Below are 9,297 nucleotides of genomic sequence, written 5' to 3'. Positions count from 1 at the left end.
AATCTTGGGTTTTTGGGTCACACTCGGCAGCTCAGAGTTTACTCCTGGCTCCAGGTTCAGAAATCGCTCCTGGCAGGTTCAGGGGACCATATGGGACACTGGGATTCTAACCAATGACCTTCTGCGTGAAAGGCAAATGCCTCACCTCCATGCTATCTCTCCGGCCCGCCACCCTGTTTTTGTTTCAAGGCCACACCCAGCAGTACTCAGATCTTACTCCCAGCTCTGTGTGCAGGGATCACTGTGCTAAGGGGCCCCTATGGGGTGCAGGAGATCAAAGCGCCCTGCCCACTGTGCCATCTCTCTGGCTCCCCAGTCCTGACTTTTAATTGCGTTTCTTGTTATTCCGCTGAAAGACTTCCCCAGCCTGCCTCAGTGTAACACACCTGTCTATAAAACTACATTTTAGCCAAAGAAAAGTGAAGTGAGTGGAATCACTGTATGTGACTCTTCTTCAAGGCAGGGACTCTGCCCTTCCTTGTTCTTCTTTCTTCCTTCCTGGGATTCAGAGGTGACAGCTGATGAGCAGCAGTCCCCTGGGACCATGAGGGACCTTGAGAATAGATGTCATATGTGGTGGTGCTTGGATCCATGATTGTCTGGGCTGTGCGTCATCCCCATCACCCAGATAGAATCTCTTTCCTGTAAGGGGACATCTGCTTGTCCTCTATCTGGGTAGGGGAAGGCGTTAGCGCAGTTGTTATTCACAGTATCGCCAAGAGAAGAGCTTAAGTTAGATCTAAGCGCTGGAATGATAACACAGTAGGGCGGACACTTGCCTTGCACACAGTAACCCAGGTTCAACCCCCCTACCCCCCCACACCAAATCTGTCCACCTAATCATGTCAGGAGATTTATTTATTTATTTATTTATTTATTTTGTTTTGGGGGCCACACCTAGCAGCACTTGGGTTACTCCTGGCTCTGCTCCTGGCAGGCTCAGAGGATCATATAGGATGTTGGGGATCAAAACTGGATCAGCCACCTGCAAGGCAAATGGCCTTCCCTTCTGTGCTATCACTCCAATCCTCTAAGTGGAGATTTAATGTTAAAACTGAGTAATATTGGGGCCTGAGCGATAGCGTAGCGGTAGGATGTTTGCCTTGCACGCGGCTGACCCAGTCTGGATCTCGGTTCAATTTCTGGCATCCCATATGGTCTCCCAAGCCAGGAGCGATTTCTGAGCACACAGCCAGGAGTAATCCCTGACCATCACCTAGTGTGGTCCAAAAACAACAAACAACAACAAAATTGGGTAATATTATTTGTTTGAAATTATTTGTGTTTTTCATTTTCTCTTATTTGAATATCCCATATAAACTTCTTCATTCCTGGGGAAAAAGAAGCTCTGGGTCATCCCAGACCCAGGACGTGCTCCTTGTCCTGCTGTCTGTGGTCAGTCAGTCCTGGACACGGGCTGGTCCAAGGGATATTCGTGCACCTGAGACCTGCTTGGTTTCACCCTCCACCACTAAATGGGCCAGAGGCAACGTTCACCACGACTCGAATTTCCCAGAAAATTCAGCCCTTCTCCCCTGAAAAGTTCCAGCAGAACTTTCCCAAAGAGGAGGGGTCCTGGGTTTCCTGCACAGGTAGGTATTTCTGGAAGACACGGAGCCTCCTGGGGTTGCTCCCACACAGGACGCCCCCTGGTGGGTGCTGAACATCTCCACACCAACGGCCATCACCCCTGCTTAGATTGTGGCCCGCTTTGGGCCAGTAGCACTGGTCACTATGACTGGGTCGCTGTAGGGAGAAGAGAGAAGATAGCCCCTGACCCAGGCCTGGAGGGGCTGCCTGCCACTTGGGGCTCAACTCTTTTTTTGGGGGGGCACTCAGGGTTTACTCCTAGCTCTGCGCTCAGAAGTAGCTCCTGGCAGGCTTGGGGGATCATATGGGATGCTGGGGATCGAACCCGGGTCCATCCCGGGTTGGCCACATGCAAGGTAAATGCCATACCCCTGTGCTATTGCTCCAGCCCCAGGGCTCAACTCTTGTCTTCAGAATCGTTTCTGTCACTCATAGCCCCACTCTGCTTTTCCAACGTGTCCACACTCTGCAGATGGGGGACAGAAGGCAGAAGACCCACGGGTGGGACAAAGTGAGGATGCACAGGTGGGTACGGAGGCAGCGGATGAGGAGCCTGGGGGCGCTGAGGGTCCCTGAAGGCCAGACATGATCATCGATATTGAGTGTGTGTGTGTACAGAGTTCCCCAGGCCTCCATATGTACCATGGGCCTTGGGACTCTGATTGCATTCTCCCCATGATGTCTTTTTTGTTTGTTTGTTTGGTTTTGGTTTTTGGGTCACACCCAGCAGCGCTCAGGGGTCACTCCGGGCTCTATGCTCAGAAATCTCCCCTGGAACCACCGACCTTCTGCATGCAAGACAAACCTACCTCCATCTCTTGGGCCCATGATGTCTTTTGACTCAGGGGTGTCCTTTGACCTGGAGACACTCAGAGTCCTGGAACCCTGGGGTGGGCTCAAACTTTGCTATCGCTGAACATGGGACTCTGGCTCATGGGATCTCGTGTTCACCAGGGTCCTGATGAAAGGCAGATGAGGTTAGAGGTCAGAGATCTGGGGCAGATGCCTTTGGTGATGGAGGAACGATCAGGAGGTAGACAAGGGCAGCCGGAGGGGGAAGGGACCAGGTTTCCCGAGGCTGCCGGGCTGAGCAGAGCCACTGGCGCTGGTTCCGACCACACAGCGTGGCCTGACTCAGCGGCCCCAGGCGCCTGCCCTGAGTCTCTTTACCAGAAACGCCCCGGGCGCCCCGATTATTTTTCTAGCAATCAAGTAACGCTTTCCAGATGCAGGCGGGCGCACACAGCCAGGCTCCGCCAAGGGTATTGGGGAGGGTATGGAAGGGGGCTGCGGCCCAGCCAACAGCCTCGGGGCTTCTTCAGCTGCATGGCCAGCACCCCCGATCCCCCCAAAACTGCAGAGTCCTGGCCCCCGGTGGGGGTTCAGGGCCTTCTGGGCTGCAGCCAAAGGCTCTTGGCCACTTTTCATCCCACCTTGCCCTACTTGCCACAATCACTGAAACAAGACCATGCCAACCTGCAGGAGTGGTGTGTGTGTGTGTGTGTGTGTGTGTGTATGTGTGCAAATCAAAAGCTAAATTCCAGCCCTTTTGCACCCCAGCCATGAACCCTTCTCCCTGAAGCACATCAGAGAGGGGGTACAGTCACAAACCCTGAGATCCAAGAACACATCCAGATAGACAGGTTTGTGAGTGTCCAGTGTGAGCAGAAGGGAACATGCAGTTGTTTGGAGCTGTCTCCGAGGGTCTAGGATGGATCTGTACCCCACTCACCCACCATCACAGCAAAGATCATCTCCACTGATCCCAGTGCCCCCTACCTTCCTGGGTCTGTATTCAACAGTTCAGTCATGCAACAGAGCAAATTGAGTATCAGAGGTGGTTTTCTGGGGCCAAAGAGATAGCATGAAGGTAAGGCATTTGCCTTGCATGCAGAAGGACAGTGGTTCGAATCCTGGCATCCCATATGTTCCCTGAGCCTGCCAGGGGTTACTCCTGGCTCTTCGCTCAGAAATCGCTCCTGGCAGGCTTGGGGGACCATATGGGATGCCGGGATTCAATCCACCAACCTTCTGCACGAAAGGCAAACACCTTACCTCCATGCTATCTCTTCAGCCAGACAGGAGCGATTTCTGAGTGTAGAGCCAGGAGTAACACCTGAGCACCGCCGGGTGTGAAACAAACAAAAATAAAAGATGTTTTTTTTTAATTATCTTTATTTAAACACCGTGATTACAAATATAATTGTAGTTGTATGATTACAGTCATGTAAAGAACACCCCCCTTCACCAGTGCAGGATTCCCACCACCAATTTCCCAGATCTACCTACTCCCCACCCCACCCACACCTGTACTCGAGACAGGCTTTCTTTTTCCCTCATTCATTTACATTGTTATGATAGTTTTCAGTGTAGTTATTTCTCTAACTGCGCTTATCATTCTATATGGTGAGCTTCATGTCATTAGCTGCACCTACATGGGAGGATGGGGGGAAGTAAGGGTTGGGACAAAAGATGGTTTTCTAATTTGTTTTTTGTTTGTTTGTTTGTTTGTTTGTTTTTGGACTACACCCAGTGGCACTCAGAAGTTACTCCTGTCTTTGTTCTCAGGAATCACTCCTGGAAGGCTCAGAGTACACTATGAGATGCTAGGGATCAAACCTGGGTTGGCTGCTGGCTGCATGCAAGGCAAACACCCTTCTGCTGTGCAATTGCTGTGGCCCCCTGAGGGTGGTTTTTTTTTTCCTTCGGTTTTTGGGTCACACCTGGCAGTGCTCAGGAATTACTCCTGGTTCTGTGCTCAGAAGTCACTCCTGGAAGGCTCAGGGGACCATGTGGGATGCCGGAATTTGAACCAGGGTCCGTCTTGTGTTGGCCACATGCAAGGCAAATGCCTTACCGCTGTGCTATCACTCTGGCTCCTGAAGGTGAATTTTTAATTAAACAGAGGGACTGGAGTGGTAGCATAGTGGGTAGGTTACTTGCTTTGCATGCAGTTGACCCTGGTTCTCTGGCATCTCATAGGGTCCTCTGAGCCCCAGTAGAAGTGATCCCTGAGTGCAAAGCCAGGCGTCATCCCTGAGCACTGATTGCTGGGTGTGACTCAAAAGCCAAATAAAAGCCCCACAATCAAAAAGCACCATCTCCCATAGGCTCAGCCCTGGACAGAATAGGACAGGACAGGAAAGGACAGGAAGTGACAGGCAGGAAAGACACACTTGACTGAGGCAGGCAGTGACGAGTCAGGCAGTGACAAGGGGATTTTACTGGTGCTGGTGATGGGTTTGTGGACAGTTGTGTTGGATGACAGGAGCAGGGTGATGGGAAAAGGGAAGGAAAAGCAAGAGGGAACAAGAGTGTCCAGAAATGAGGGCTTATGGGGTCATGGGAGCTTCCTGTGTTGTGGGGCCTGGACTGACACAACCCAGGTGACAATGTCCAGCCTGGCCAGCCCCGGCCATGGAATTTTGAATGTCTGTTGCCCAACAACCTCCTGGGAATGGAGATGAGCCAAGAGGTCTACGGGAAAGTGGGCACAGTGGCAGGGCCCTCCTTGGAGGGCCACCTTCCTGGGTCTGAGTCACAGCATCAAGTCAGCCGTGGGGTCATAAAGTTCCTGAAAGACGTGGTCCTATGACAGAGCAGGACCAGCATGAGGGCAGAGGACAAAGACCAGATTCTGGGTTCTGCGTCCATATGAGCTCACCAGAGGTGCTGTGGCACCCAGGAGGCTCCTGGGAACAGGGCTGGTTCCACAGAAGCCCAAGTGGAGATTCTGGGAAATGGGTGGTGCCACAGCAGCCATTCTGTTGCTTCTACTGTATATTGGGGGGAACACACCACTCCTTCCAGGAGCTGAGGCCTCCCCAAGATTCAGCAGGAGCTCCCTGGGTAGCGGGGAGGAGGGAGGGAATTTCCTGAGGGCCAGATTGTATTCGAATCCAGGTGTGGGGTCTGCAGTCCAAGAGCGCCATCTCCATCTCCATACCCCACAGCTGCTGTGGGTGATGTTCGGGGATCACTCTCTGCTGTGCTAAGGGCATCAAGCCTCCTGCTTATAAGATCGGCACTTTGAGGGCCAGAACAATAGCACAGCTTTAGGGGCCGGGCGGTGGCGCTGGAGGTAAGGTTCCTGCCTTGCCTGCGCTAGCCTAGGACGGACCGCGGTTCAATCCCCCGGCGTCCCATATGGTCTCCCAAGAAGCCAGGAGCAACTTCTGAGCGCATAGCCAGGAGTAACCCCTGAGCGTCACAGGGTGTGGCCCAAAAACCAAAAAAAAAAAAAAAAAAAAAAAAAATAGCACAGCTTTGCACATGGCTGACCTGGATTTGATCTCTGGCATCCCATAGGGTTCCCTGAGCACAGCCAGGAGTGATTCCTGAGCTTTGAGCATGACTGGGTGTGACTTAACCCCCATAAAAAAGAAACCAGTACTTTGAGCCATCCCCTGCTCTGGAGGTCAGGTGGAAAAGCTATGGCAGATCTCCGAGACAGGAGGGAAACTGGACTGTCAGAGAGTTCATGCCGGAGTACAGACTCTGTATGTAGGGACCCAAGTTCTATCCTCAGCAATGTGGGGTTCCCTGAGCATCATGCCATATGACATCGTAAAAAGAAAAGAAAAAAGTCCAACCAGAGCCTGGTTCAGAGTGATATGGGCCCTGGTTCCTTTCCCACACATGCTGCCAGGACCAGTGAGAAGCCGGGTCCCCGGGGAGCCTGCAGACGTAGAGGGCAAGAGAGCCAGTCTGTCACCCAGGGGGACACATGCTCCAGTACCCTCTGACGAGGGTGGGGGCAAGCAGAGGGCAGCCAAGGGAAGCTGGATCTGAAGGCAGAGCTGAGACCTTGGGGAACCCTGACCCTTCACCAGAACATCCTAGAGGCACCAAAGCCCTCACTGAGGGTCTTGGCCACACACAAGGAAAAGCCTGGGCCCAGATAAATGCCACACAGCAGGCCCCAAGGGCTGGGCACCAGTTTAGCATGAAGCTGACGTGAGCAAGAGGCTGAGCACTGTTGGGCACCACCCCCTGAACAGAGAGCTCAGAGCCTTGAATACCTAGGGTTGGCACAGAAATGTGAAATAGGAACAAAAATCCTCTGGAGATAAAGAAGCTGTGGGGAGTGTTTCCAAGAAAGCAAATTCCCTGGGGCCAAGCCATAGCACATGGGGAGAATGTTGGTTTTACATGACCTGGGTTCGATTCCTGGTATCCCATAGAATTCCTGGAGCCAGCCATGAGTGATTCTTTTTTTTTTGGGGGGGGGTCACACCCAGCATTGTTCAGGGGTTACGCCTGGCTGTCTGCTCAGAAATAGCTCCTGGCAGGCACGGGGGACCATATGGGACACCGGGATTCAAACCAAACACCTTTGGTCCTGGATTGGCCGCAGTGCTATCTCTCCGGGCCCCATGAGTGATTCTTGAGCACAGAACACAGGGCCAGGTGTAGTCCAAAACAATAAAAAAAAATGTGAGCAAATTCCATCATCAAAGTATCCTTAGGACTGGGGGACGGGGTGCAGAAGGCCCTAACCACATTCTCGGGAAAATCACCACTGTGGGCTGATTCGAGGGACGAGGGTCAGACTGGGTTGAGGGATGCGCGAGACACAGAGATTCTGTCTAATATTTTCCAAGTTCATGAGCCAGGGCATGTTGGCAACCATCACTGACACCTCCTGACAGTCGCAATCCAGAGCGAGGGAGGAACTAGATCCCAGAGGCCTGTGTTCCTTGAGGGCATCATCCAGGGAATCAAATCAGGAGCGGCCTCAGGCCGGTCAGCTGGTGGGTGGATAGAACTCGATTAGTTCAGAGCTGTTGGGTCTCCCATCCTCATGGCTCAGAAACAAATTGAATCTGGACTCCATCCAGTGCCAGTGAACAGGGTCTAGGTTGGAGCCGGGAGACAGGAAATGTTCCATACTGTCTCCAACACACAGGGCCATGGCTATGTGTGGAGGGAAGTAAGGCGCTGAGAGGCTCTTGCCTCTGCAGAGCCACCACCTTTCAACCCAAGTGCTGAAAGGCTATAGTTAAATGATTCACCGGCCAGATAGTCTATTTCCAAGCCCTTGGGACCAATCCTGTGCCCAAACACAAGAGCTTCACCCTGTCCTGAGGTTCCTGCATCTCCCTGGAGGCAGTTTAGACAATGAAGAGGAGCCTGCAAGCCTCAATGACCCCTCAGCTCTGCGTTGGCCTCAAAGCAAGATGGAGAGGTATACGTGGTCAGTTGGGTTCAATCCCCAGCACCCCATTATGAGTGTTGCCAGGAATAAACCCTGAGCTCTACTGGGTGGTGTCCAGAGACCAGAATAATAAACGAAAAGTAATAAAGGCCCGCTAGGTGTTAATGAAATGACCCACTGTAACTGAACACTAAGGCAATGAATGGGCCTTGTTCTGAGTGAATGTGGTGGCCATCAGATGTTGGATTAACGGGGTTCCATTCTATTCAGGATATGCTTGTTACTCATTGGTCTGATGCACATTTGGATTGGTGCCTTAGACTGTTTTCCACCAGAGTGTGGTCTAGTGCTAGCTAATAAAGATCCTCACTTGTGGTTTCGGTTTTCCACCACGGAGCTATCTGCTTCTTAGGAGTAAGAGTAGAAGGGAGTTCCTGAACCTGTTTTATCCCTTTACCTGTGTGAGAATTATTTTCTGCTTTGACATTTGCTTCCAGACCCACAGCTCTCTAACGCCTTGGATTTGGGGCATGAAGCTTCCGCTTCACCTAGTACCAGAACAGGGACCCAGGACCCAGGGACCCAAGAAGACTCCAATGATGGTGAGTCACTTGGCCCTCTGGTGGATAATCACCATGACGGCTTCCTTGAACTGGACTGAGTGTACAGTGCCCTTCACGAGAACATTGGTGCACATGACCCTTTTTTGGGTAGGTGGGGGGGTTGGGCCACACACAGTGGTGCTCTGGGGTTACTCTTGGCTCTGCACTCAGAAATCGTCACTGGCAGGCTTGGGGGGGCAATATGGGATGCTGGGAATTGAACCCAGGTCTGTCCGAGGTCGTCTGCTTACAAGACAAACGCCCCACTACTGAGCTATCGCTCTGGCCCCATGGCACGTTCTGAACGTGACAGGGACTCCCTTCAGGCAGGACAGAAACAGACAGTGAAGGGGAGAACTGAAGACTCTGAGCAGTGTCCCAGAGGCCAGGGCCCACTGCCTTTCTTCCATCCAAAGGTGCTTCCGACCAAGCATATACTGAATAGGATGGAACCCGGTTAATTCAACAATCAGGGGTCATCAGTGGTCAAGTGGGGTCAGAGACTCAGCAAGACAAATGCTTAAGAGCAGGCTGGGGGCAAGAGAGATAGCATGGAGGTGTTTGCCTTTCGTGCAGAAGGTTGGTGGTTTGAATCCCGGCACCCCATATGGTCCCCCCAGCCTGCCAGGAGCGATTTCTGAGCATAGAGCCAGGAGTAACCCTTGAGCGCTGCCGGGTGTGACCCAAAACAGAATAAAATAAAACAAAAAGAGCAGGGCCAAGGGGTCCTGACCTGGACGCCTGCACATGGCTTGCTGATCTTTGCCCAGGCATGTGGCTGGGTTCAGGGATCATTTTGTTGCAGGGGTGGGTGGAAGCTTGCTGGTCCCAGGACTCTATAGATCCAGAACAGAACAGCCTCACTAAGACCCCAACCAGGGGGCAGTTAGTTGGTGGCTGGTGTTGGCAGCAACCTGGACATACCTCTGAGCAGTGCTTACACATGAG

Source organism: Suncus etruscus, chromosome 14 (genome assembly GCF_024139225.1).
Source record: "Suncus etruscus isolate mSunEtr1 chromosome 14, mSunEtr1.pri.cur, whole genome shotgun sequence".
NCBI classification, from domain to species: domain Eukaryota; kingdom Metazoa; phylum Chordata; class Mammalia; order Eulipotyphla; family Soricidae; genus Suncus; species Suncus etruscus.
The sequence above is the reverse complement of the archived record's forward strand: the minus strand, read 5'-3'. Positions refer to the sequence as shown.